The sequence below is a fragment of the Protopterus annectens genome, chromosome 3.part0 (assembly GCF_019279795.1).
Source record: "Protopterus annectens isolate FY-2018-M chromosome 3.part0, PAN1.0, whole genome shotgun sequence".
NCBI lineage: Eukaryota > Metazoa > Chordata > Ceratodontiformes > Protopteridae > Protopterus > Protopterus annectens.
The window spans coordinates 1,118,129,144-1,118,141,743 of NC_056731.1; the positions used below are offsets into that span (position 1 = coordinate 1,118,129,144).

General features: G+C 41.0%; 1 protein-coding gene across 1 annotated transcript in view; it reads left to right on the forward strand.

Moving 5' to 3' along the window:
- The window catches only part of OSBPL1A (oxysterol binding protein like 1A), a gene marked incomplete in the record, with an annotated part of 2,690,541 nt that overhangs the window by 969,632 nt on the left and 1,708,309 nt on the right, over positions 1-12,600 (forward strand).

The following is a 12,600-nucleotide window of genomic DNA, read 5'->3' on the forward strand; positions in this document are numbered from 1 at the left end:
CACTCCATTGCTAATATCTGGAACAGACTTCCCCTTTCTCTAAGAACAAATGGCAACTTCCTTAACTTCAAAAACTTCTAAAGGACTTAATTTATTTACTAATTCTTGGACCTGTCCTTGTCCCACTTAAACTACTCCCTCTTCTCTTCCCCTTCCTCTCTCAGCTCTCACACTTTAGCACAACTACTCATTTAAGGTCTTTGTGATATTCTACCAACCTTGAATTTTTCTCTGATAGTTGTTGGATAGATTCTAACTTTTTATGTTATATTTTATATACGTAATATGTACCATGGCTGTTTAAACCGTCAGTATTAATCTTGTATTGTAACATGTTCAGTTATATGTTGTATTCTGTTTCTCCTGTGTATATACACTTGTATGTTAATACTGTATGATGTTATGGTTTTGTATTTGTTTGTGTGTGTAGGTTTTCTCCTCTGGTTTCTGCTGAAAAAGGGCTCTGCAGCCCAGTAAGTCTAACCCAGTTAAAGATAAATTATTAGGTTTTTTTTTATCTATTTTGCCTTAAAGGTGTTTCTGAGTAGGAGATATTTTGTACTATGAGCTGTATACATTTTCTTAATAATGTTTAAAAAATCAAAATCAGTAATAGATTGTTTTGACAAACTGGACTACCTTTGTGGTTTAGAACACGTTTGGATACCCGAGTAATATAAAGATGTATTTGATCAAGGTAGTTAAGTCTGTGTAGATAGTGTTTTTTCTTTTTGCTCTTCTGTGTTTTTGTTTAACAGTAACTGGACAGTTTGAGATAATTGTTTTATTTTCTTTTGTGCTGTTTTTAAGGTGGATAGTGTTTTTTTTTTTTTTTTTTTAATTAAAGTTATTTTAGTGAGTGCAACCTACCTAACGTTGCAGGGAGCCAGTGTGTTGATTATTCAGATGAGCTGCTCCTAGTAGCCCACTCTTGAGATTACCTCAACCAGCCCAGCAAGTTTTGGCTCAGATCCTTACACACCTTTGGGGTTAAAGTGAATTCGGTGGTATGTCTGTTTTACTGCATGGATGTCCACAGACATCATGGATATTAAGTATACAGAATTAAATCTTTTCAGAACAAAAACAAGCTTATCCTCGCCTTTGCTAAAGGCAGAGAAAGAATCTTACCAAGCTGTGACTGTGTAGATGGCTGTCAGCCATGGCTTACACTGTGGTCTGTTACCAGCAGTATGGGAATACCTGATGACTGTCCCAAAGATTCTCTCAAAAGCACTGTCAGCATCTGCATCTTGCTTTATGCAATGCAACAGTATGTGGCATTTGTGCTTTTGTAACGTGATCTTTTTTGTACACATTGTCAAAGAAAATTCAAAGATCAATTCACGTAAGGTTCAGCAAGGCACCTTTATTACTTGCAGCAAGGAGACAAACCATGAAAGTACAAGGTGTGTCTGATTTTCAATAGCTCAGCCTGCTGTTTTTATACAGTTCTTTGCACGTACACTATACAGTTCTCTGCACGTACACAACAGGTGCTTATTAGTTAATTGCTGACTTTTGCAAAAACATCTTTCAAAATTTAGCTTGTCCACAGGGCTTGCCCTGTCAAACCCAGTTTCTGAGTTATGGTCCTGTAACTGTCTCTTCCTAACACAACACTTATCTGTTGCTAGTGTGAGGCCCCTATCTCAACATTCCACAGCAAGAACAACAGACTTTTTGGCGTCAGCAGCTTTTACAGAGACCACCAGTATTTACACATTTTACACAGAATAAATGTATTAACTCTTAACCCTTTAAATGCAGAATTGTACACTACACTATTTGTACATTTCTCTAACATCTCCCCCTTTTAATACTTTATTCTTATTGTTCAATGAGTCTAAAACAAGTCCATTTCATCTCTTGACCATTTCCACTCAGGGCCTTGCAGTCAGAGAGTCATTTGGCTTAGGCTCAAGTAGACAATTCTTCCACCTCCAGTTTTAGTAGTTTTTCATATTCAGTTCTCTGTTGGTACAAGGTCTTTGAGACTGAGGCATCTATAGTGCTTATTACCAGTCCACGCATGCAGGGGACGCAGCAGCATCCACAGAACATCAATATCGCTGCTCCAACGCAAATGGTGATCAACAGATTCATCAGGACACTGCCCCAGCCCCCAAACCATTTCTGGAAAAAGTCTGTTAAAGGATTTTGACCTGGCTCGGTCAAGGCAGACACTTGCTGAATCACTTCGAGATGGCTATCTATTTCGTGTTCATTGTCGGGAATAAACAAACAGCATTCCTCTTGGATTAACGCGCAAGTACCTCCTTTCGCCGCCAGGGTGAAATCACGAGCCATACGATTTTGAAGCACTACTGCTCTCATAGAGGTCAGTTCATCTGTCACCAATTCCAAGGCAGAAGAGGTTGCATTGCTCAATGTCTCAAGCAACTTGGGCAACTTTCTCCGTTCCCAAATCGATTTTACCGCTTCGTACTGAGGTAGTATGCCGGCCCATGATATGACGTCATCACCAAGAGCCATGTGGGATAGTCCTTTGTCACTGACGTGAGCCAGATCATGGTGATATATCCATGATGCATCGATTCGGCCTACTGGATTGGCAGGTTTTTTTAACTTCTCGAACATTTCAGATTTTCTCTTGAGGTAAAGTAAATGTGTGTCGTATAGCTGGAACTAGGTAGCCCAAAAAGCAGCTTCCGGACCACTTTCTTGGTAGCCATTTATATGCTTTTCTTCCGCGCACAAAATAACAATCTTCCACTTTAATAGTGATGTTAATAAACTCAAAGCGATCCTCAAAATGCTGCTGTCCTCAGAACATTTTCCAATAGACAGTTTCCATTTCCTGGACAAAGTTGATTATAGAGTTATTAACAAGTTTTCTTATTAGATGAAAAATTTGCCACACAACCCGACCTGTATGCGGTGCAGTTATAAACCACTGTTTTGTTACAATGGCTCCATCCTACCCTAGTTCTGTCAAGTTTCTGAAAACACACAGTTCCGTTTTGATGGAAGGCCAGCATTTGCAGACGTAATATTAGACGTGTTGCTCAACAAGCTTGTCCATGTTTCGGTAACATTTAGTGGAGATGCCACTAAAGGTAATCCTCCATGTGCAGTTGGTATAGCTGCACAGATCCAACAATTAGAGACATTAAGGGTATCTGCATATGCGTACTTGATAGCCTGATATGTGTTGAAAGCAGGATGCCATGCTGCACGCTTGCTAGGTTCGGTAAATGTGGTGGAAAAGAGAAATGGCCATAGCAGAAAAACAATGACCACAATTACAGTCAATGGGATTACCATACAATATTTTTGTGGAAAGGGTTGTCGTTCCAGTGTTCTGTTTTCTTCGGTTTTCCCGAAAGGATGGAATTCAACTTCCTTTGGTGCAGTCATGTTGCTTAATCTGGGTATTTTATCTAATTCTCTACCATATAGGACCTTAGCACCGATGATTGTTTCACTGGGTTTGAGACGGATCAGTTCCTATTGATCTGACCCCCCCTTTGTAGCCAGACTTTTGTGCTTAGGGTCCCGATGGAGAGGTAAGATTTTTACCTAATTCGAATTTCTTCACTAACTTGCAGTGTGTCAGATGGATCCACGAAGCTCGCTCTGCAATCTTGACTGCAGTCGGTGTCGAAAGAAGCAGCTGGTAGGGACCTTCCCACTTCGGTGATGCCCAGTTCTTCCTTTTCACTATCTTGATCCACACCCAATCTCCTGGAGTTACTGTTATTTCCGGTGCCTTAGTCTGCTCTGAACCTGAAACAGAATTAGACTGTAACAGATGTTTAGAATTTAACAGTTTCTTCATATATTCAGCTAATGTAAGATCAGCTTCCTGGTCTGAGGCATGAGAGGTTTCCATTGGGGTGTACAATACACCCTCCCATACAGTTTCTCATATGGGGTCAGCCCTTTTGCTGAGGGAACAGTTCTCATGTTCAACAGTGCCAGGGGTAAACAGTACAACCAGATTTTCCCAGTTTCAGCCATTAATTTCCTCAGTTTACTTTTAAGTATACCATTATGTCTTTCGACCAACCCTGCAGACTGAGGATGATAAGCATACTGATTTTTTTAGAGAAATACCAACAAACTTACTTAGCTGCTGTATAGTTTGGTTCACAAAGTGTGTTCCATTGTCACTATATATTCTCTCCGGAATGCCAAACCTAGGAACAATTTCTTTCACAAGAACCTTTGCTACTGTAGCTGCATCCGGGTTCCTGGTTGGAAAAGCTTCCACCCACCTTGAGAACATATCTATAATGACAAGGCAGTACTTCTTATTTTCACATTTATTTAACTCTATAAAATCCATGCAAATGGCGTGAAATGGGTATGGTGGTGTGGGGAAACTCCCTTGACTGGGCCGCACTGCTCCTTGTGCATGATATTGATTGCAAATCTGACATGTTAAAAAAAATTTTTTAGAAAATCCATATGCAGTGAACACCTGATTCACTATCTGTACCATTCCCCCTGTTGAGACATGGCATTGCCCATGGCTCAGTAATGCCGCATATCGAAAACGGTTAGAGAGTAATATTGGTTTCCCTTCTTTTGAGATGTACAAAACCGTCTCTGAAGACGGCCCCCTGTTTTAACCAATGCCTTTTTTCTACCTGTGTGGTCAATGATTGCATTGTTTGTAGCGTGTCCAAATTTAAACTTTCAGAAGGTTCTAAATCTTCTGCAAGGTATAAACAAGCTTCTGCAGCTGCTTGCTTTGCAGAAGCGTCAGCTTCTTGCATTACCTTTTGAGATAGCATCATGCTGTTTTGTGTGAGCTGCACATTTGCAGATGGCTAAACACTGAGGTAATTGAATGGAGTTTAAAAGAACTAATATGTGCTGTGCATGATTTATAGGTTTACCAGTTGATGTAATCATACCTCGGTTTTTCCATTGCTGTGCAAACACATGCACCGTGGAAAAAGCATATTGACCATCAGTAAAAACATTTGCACGCTTACCTTCAGCTAAAGTACATGCACGAGTGAGTGCAATCAATTCTGCCGCCTGTGCGGACAAATGTCATGGTAAGGGTTTTACCTCAATAACCTCTGTGTCAGATAGTACAGCATAGCCCACTAGGTTCTGTCCTGCTGGGTTCTTTTTGCATGAGCCATCTACATAATATGTCAGATCAGCATCTGTTAAAGGTATATCTGTAAGGTCCTTCCTAGGTAATGTTGTCTGCTCGATCTCCTGCAGGCAGTGATGTGGAGTACCATCTACAGGGGTAGGGAGCAGAGTTGATGGATTCAGGGTTGTGCACCATTCAATTGTCATGTGAGGCTGGCTCAGCAAAACAGTCATGCAGGAGAGATGTCTAGCTGGGGAAAGGTATACTACCTTTTCTTGTAACAAAGTAATTGCTACTGCATGAAGGGACCTTTAGGGTGAGTGGGTGAAACAGAACCACTGAGGCCGAAGCCTGTACTGCCATAGCAACTGCAACAACAGCCTGAACACAATGGGGTAAGGACCGTGCCACTGGATCTAACTGTGATGAATAATGAGCAATGGGACGTTGCTTATCCCCATGTTGTTACGTCAGGACTGATGTCATATAGCCGTGCTTACAATCTACAGTTTGAAAAAAGTGCTTGTGATAATTTGGTAACCCCAAGACAAAAGAAGACGCTATTAACTGTTTTAAGTTACAAAAGGCTAAATCTGCCTCCGGTGTCCAAATCACTGGGTCCTGTGCTGCCATAGGCTTTTTATAAATGGGTCAGACAAGGGTGCCACTTACAAAGCATAGTTTGGAATCCAACTTCGACAGACGTTAGTCGTACCCAAAAAGGACATCATTTCCTTCTTGGTAATAGGTTTTGGAGCCTGCAAAATAGCTATTTTTCTGTCCTCATCCAAGGTTCTACCTCCATCAAATGTTATATAGCCCAAATATTGGACCTGTTTCTTCCACAGCTGCAATTTTTCCTTGTTCACCTTGTGTCCCTCAGTAGCTAAAAACTGTAGCAATGCTAGTGTGTCTTCTTGGCAAGCTTGTAAAGTGGGAGCTGCTAATAAGATGTCAACATAAAACAGGATTTGACTATTTCTCGGTGGGCTAAATCTGGCTAAATTACTTGACATCTCCTGTGAGAATATCGTGGGGCTCTCACAATAACCTTGTGGTAATCGAGTGTGTGTGTATCTTTTACCCTGATAAGTAAATGCAAACCAGAATCTACTGTCTGGATGTATCGGAATTGAGAAAAATGCATTACTAATATCTACTACAGAAAAATATTTCTGATGGGGTTTTAACACATTCAAGAGTGTATGCGGATCAGGTACTGTAGGTGCCCTAGGTATTACTGCCTCATTTACAGCCTGCAGATCTTGAACCATGCGCCACTCTCCATTTGCCTTTTTAACTGGGAACAAAGGTGTGTTACATGGTGAATCAGGAGATTCAGTTAACACACCACTTTTAAGGAGTGCAGCTATAATGGGCTTTATCCCTGCCTCTGCATTTTTCTCAATGGGTATTGATGTTTTTGGGGTCTAAATGTTGATTATAGAGTAATCACCACTGCTCCTGCTGTGCGAATAAGGCCTACATCTGATTTCCCTGTGGACCACAATTTATCTGGAATACCTTTCAGCGCATTTTCTTCCTCCTTTAACAGGAGTATTTGTCAAATATTTTTGCAAAAATGCAGATGTACTGCTGGCTTAGTCTGAGTTACCCAGTTCAATTTCTGTACCTGCACTCCCTGCTCTGAAAGTTCCTCTCTGGTCTGTTTTCCCATTTGGTAATGTTTCTGCCCAACTCTACCCATGTTGTGGAAAATACAGGATGCAGTGCAGTAATGGCTGCTTATTAATATCTAATGAGGGAAATTTACTAATGGCCAAATCCATTAATTCCTTGGTTACAGTGCCTGGGCCAGTAGTAATCAGGTCCTGACTGTACCTGTAAAACATCTTACCTCTTGGCTGCACTACACAGGTATCATGCACTTCGCAGATGTCAGTCTGTCATTGTGCTTGCATCCCTTGTATAGTTGGAACCACCGCTATGCAAAATAACTGCATCAAGTCTCTGCCTAAGAGATTTATTGGGCATTTTGCAGACACTACAATTTTACTTCTCTGTGTCAACCCTGTTACAGGATCTGTGATCATAATTTTGTGTGAGAGAGGCTCCCGGTATAGCTGCCCATTTGCAGCCTTAACAAATATGTAATCCGAAGACCGTGTACACTCCAATAATTCGGAGGGATGTATCAGGGTCCGTGAAGCCCCAGAATCACACAAAAAACTAACCTCTCTTCCTTCCACCAAAAGAGTGACTTCTGGCTTGGTATCTGCTAAAAAAGTTCCAAGCACAGAAGTGCCAAGTCCAATACCTCATCACTGTCATTTTCATTGTCATCCCCTCCACCATCCTGTACTTCCTCTATTTTTACTTCTGCATTACCATTTATCCTGCTTTGTATTGCAACCCTTCCCTGTGCTTCCTGTCCATCATATAGTCAGTTATCTTTTTGTTCATCCGTCCTTGTCCTATTATTCTTTTTGCAATCCCTTGCCATGTGACCTTTCTTTCCGCATTTAAAACATTCTCCCCTCTTTTTACGTCCCTCAAAATCTTCTGACCGTTGGTCAGACTGCCTGCCTTCCCTATTTTTGCCCTTTTTCCCTGGATGTACCACATATACCTCAGCCCCGTCTTCTAATGAAAATATCTGCATTTTCTTTTTCTTTTTGCTATTAAAGTGTCTCTCAGCATGCCTTGCATACTCAAGCAGTGGTTGCAATCTGCTTGTACCGGTGATCTACCATGTGTTTTGTAATAAAACTACTAATAGGAGCACTGCTCCCCTTTAGAAAGGCATTTTTTAACTGTTGTTCATGGGGGGGGGGTCTTCTGTCTGGTTATCAGAGATTTGCATCCCACAATGATTATTAAAGCACTCTATGAGCTTAGCAAAATAGTGGTCAACTGACTTGCCTTCTTGCTGGACACACTGATTAATGCAGGTCCAGTCTGCCCGTGGTTTCCACTTATCAGAAATTCGGTTCATAAGCCCTGTCACCTGGACATCAACCCTACGTCGTTATGTGGAAGGGGTCTCTGCTGAGCGTCACGAGGATTCCAATTACCACAGACCATGTGCCAGTCTGGACCTATAATTTGTCTTACCACTTTTTCTATTTCTTCTCCATTTAGGTTATAGCTTAGCCTCATACCTTGCAGGTCCTCTGAAAATTTTTTAATGTTAACCCTAGGGTGGGGAATACCCTCAGTGGCCTTCCTAATATCTTCAGGACTCCAGGGTCTATATACTAATAAAGTAGGGTCTTGGTTATCCTGACCTGCTCTGGGATTAGGTACCTCAATAAGAGGACAGAGTTTTTCTTCCCCACTAGTCGTGGCCTGGGTTTCAGTAAACAATCGCCAGACTTCAAGATTTTTGTCATCATCTGTGTTTTTTGTTTTGGACCTAGTCCCTATTGGACCCCTAACTTTTACTAGCTTTATTTTTACAGTCCTCACCTCCTGTGACTACAGGATGTAGAGGAGGGGCTCTGTGTTGATCATTGGCTCCATATGCTGGTGGGAGAGGGGGTGTTGAAGCTAGTACTAGGTGGTTATCCTCTTTATCTAAAAACATTGTTTTAGAATTTTTTCTTTCTGATCCCTTTGATTTGCTTCCTCCAGCCATCTGTATGCCTGGGGAACTCCTAATTGTCGCTGTTTTTTAACTTGCTTGCCCTCGGAGTCTGCTTTTGATTGCTTTATCAATTTGAGAAGTGAAGATTTATCTAATTTTACATCAAAATCATACTTAGTTACCCATTTTGAAAAATATCTAACATTATCTGCACGCTGTACCTGCATATATTTACCATCTTCTGTTAATGGTGGGTCTTTTGATGTTTTTGCACCACAGTTATAATTACCCATTTGTTCACTGCGTAGTTACCTTTAGTAATTTTATCTATTACCTTCAATTTTTTTATGTGTACCACAGATTTTGTTATAGTCTCTTCAGAATGACTGTCTAATCTTTTACTATCCTGTTCACCTAGTCTATGACAGAACTGCAGTTGTTTCCTCTTTTTCTCTCTTCTGTCCCTGACTGAATAAAACAATCTAACAAGAAATGCAGTTTTCCTCACAGAATAACAAGAAATGCAGTTTTCCTCACAGAATATCAATGCAGTTTCCTGTCCCTGACTGAATAATACAATCTAACAAGAAAAATGCATGCACCTGCCTGTCCCTGACTGAATGAAACAGAATAGCAAAACTCACCTTACCTGAGCCTACGTGATTGACCACTGACTCACGGATACCCGTCCTTCAGTCGCAGATCAGAAGGTGACTGGCCTTTTTTGACGACAATTCAGTCGGAGGTCTTTATATTGCAGAAGAATTGCTTTGGTTTCTTCCCTGTACGGTTTCAGCCACCTGGCCGTCTGATCCGAGGTGAAGAGAGGGTTCCGGTCCGAAGGACCAGTCTGTCAAAGAAAATTCAAAGATCAATTCATGTAAGGTTCAGCAAGGCACCTTTATTACTTGCAGCAAGGAGGCAAAGCATGCAAGTACAAAGTTTGTCTGATTTTCAATAGCTCAACCTGCTGTTTTTATACAGTTCTTTGCACGTACACTATACCGTTCTCTGCACGTACACAACAGGTGCTTATCAGTTAATTGCTGACTTTTGCAAAAACATCTTTCAAAATTTAGCTTGTCCACAGGGCTTGCCCTGTCAAACCCAGTTTCTGAGTTATGGTCCTGTAACTGTCTCTTCTTAACACAACACTTATCTGTTGCTAGTGTGAGGCCCCTATCTCAACATTCCACAGCAAGAACAACAGACTTTTAGGCATCAGCAGCTTTTACAGAGACCACCAGTATTTACACATTTTACACAGAATAAATGTATTAACTCTTAACCCTTTAAATGCAGAATTATACACTACACGATTTGTACATTTCTCTAGCACGCATTCACAAAACATTACAAATTGGTTGTGACATTCAGGTAAAAATTTTCATGTGGAGCCACAAAATTGAATGTTCCCATAAAACACACTCAGGAGTACTAGCTGGGAATTCTGTCCTTCCTGCACTGTATATTAACCTTTGTGACTAAAGACAGAGAAGCCATTACTTACTGGTGATCTGTAGGTAGAGCCCCAGCAACAGCCACATTCTCTATTGGTTTGTGTAAGGCACCTATGGGATAGAAGGGGGGAGGACTTGCCTAGGAAAGTTTCATCATCTAAAAAGTCTTAGCAATTGTGTGCTACATCCTACAGAAGGAGCGCCACTCATAAATTCATTGTTATGGATTTCAGTGTGCAATACTTGTCTCTGATTCAGTGATTTAAAGTACTGCACATAATCAGTTACATTATGCAGTCTTCACAGACGCACACGCACGCACTCTTCTGTTGTACCCCCCCATGTGCACACACACACACACACACACACACACACACACACACACACACACACACACACACACACACACACACACACACACACAGTGTGTTTCAACAGCCCTTGTCCCAAAGAATACTTTTCAGTGTCTAGAAAAGAATAAGCACAGTTATTCTCTCTATTATTTCAGTACTGTTTTATAAAAGGACATCAGGAATAAGGCCTATGGGGATCAAGGAGCAAAAGTATTTACTGCCAAACTCTGTTTCTTAGCTTGTCGTGGAAAAAATAGCTGTGTGTGCAATAATTCATATTTTTATGGAATATTGCAGTACTAAGACTGAGAAACAAGTTTCTAAGATTTCACACCTCAGGATTCAGTAGATGCATGCCTTGATGTTATATTTTCTGTATAGCAAAAAATTGATGCCATCTTTGCCAGAAATTAGATTTTCTTCACCTGTTAACCAATGTTTTCTTTAAACATGGTGCAGTAAATTCCCATTATTTTTGATAGAATCACAGGCCTCCTCAAGTAACTAACTAAAGGACTGTTTTCCCCATTACCAGCTTGAATGATCTGTAATCTTGGAAGTCCTACCTGTAGTAGGAATTTCTGTGTGTAACTTTTTTTGTGGTGGGTGTCAAAGGAAAACTGTCCTCTATAGCTAAGTTGTTTTGTGTAGCACAGTTGTCCAGTATCTGGTCAGATGATCTGGAATCTTGGAATTAAGTGCATTAGGGATGCGTGTTTTCATTTTGCTGGAGAAAGTCAAGTAACACTGCTATGCTGTCTGTGTAATAGATTAGTTGCCATCAACTGTTTATTTCAGCACCTGATCTCACTGTTCTGCTTAGAAACTTTGTGGCTTTTCAGCTTAAGAAAGTTGAAATAAAGTAATGCAGTTCGTGCATTAGATCATGTATTGTGGCATAGTGATTGTGATGGTGTAGATCCAACTTGCAGAGAGATATACTTTTACCTTAGCTGTTTACAATGCGTCTAGAACAACTCTTTGTAGCTTTACATATTGAAGCAAGTGAGCAAGTGTCTGCCCTGAAGTCAGATATACTATTTTTTTTTTCACTTTGGTACTTTCTTCTCAAGGTTCCTTTCATGATATGTTTATTTGATGGCTAACACAGCCATTTTCGCCACCACTGGCAGCTAGCAGATGAGTGTGTATGAAAAGATAAGAGCATTGTGAACATGCTTCCTCTTATGTGTCAGCCATAATCACATTTGTAATAAGGAGAAGAGCATTGTTGTTCTTGTATTCTTTTTCCCAGATCCTCCAATTGGACCTCCACAAGGATGGCTGTGTCCAGGAGTACAAGCATCTGTCTAATAATCTTTTGTCTGTCAGATTACTGACCTTGTTTGTGTTGGGTAATCTTTCTGCTATAGCAGCTTATGCTGGAATTTGCCAAAAAATGCTTCCTGGTAAGTTTAATTACATGTATTAATATACTGCTTTTCTTTTTTACTTTTGTTTAACCAGGTAAGCCCACTGGATACAAATGCCTTTTTTTTTCTGGTTATGCGACTTGGTCAGAGTCGAACAGCTGGCAAACTGAGGTGGAAGAAATCTGGCTCTGTACCCTTGAATACAGGAAGCAGCTTATTAACAGCTCAGAGCCTCAGTCCCCTGTGCTGTTAGCTAACTGCCCACTCAACAAATGTTGGCAGATGTACAAAACTGTAATCATATTTTAGTGTAGTGTCCTACCTGTCTCTGGACACTGAAGGATTGATGCCTGACTGTGACTCCGGCATCTGGGGTTTGCTTGGTGGTCTTTGCATTGTTGGAGCAATGCAGGAAAAGGAGGAATAAAGTGGTATAGCCTGCCTGCCTTTCCCAGTGTGAGGGTTGTACACACTCAGTGTTACACAAGGCAGTGTGATTACTGGGGGACGCTGTGGAAACAACTGCTAAGTACTTCAGGGGGAAGGGGGAAAGGGCATAGATGCATGGAGGGGGAATGTCCCATTGTGGTAGTAAAAGAGATGGCCTTAGCAGTCATCCTATTGCACATCCCCTCACTGGATCTCTGCCGGGTGGATGCAGAGAGTAAGGCAAGGCTTACAATGAAAAAAAAAACACAAACTGTCCCTAATGGCTGCCTAAATGATAGCCTTGACCATTGCCTCAGTGTTGGTGAATGAATGGGATGATTCACCCAGAGAAGGTTGA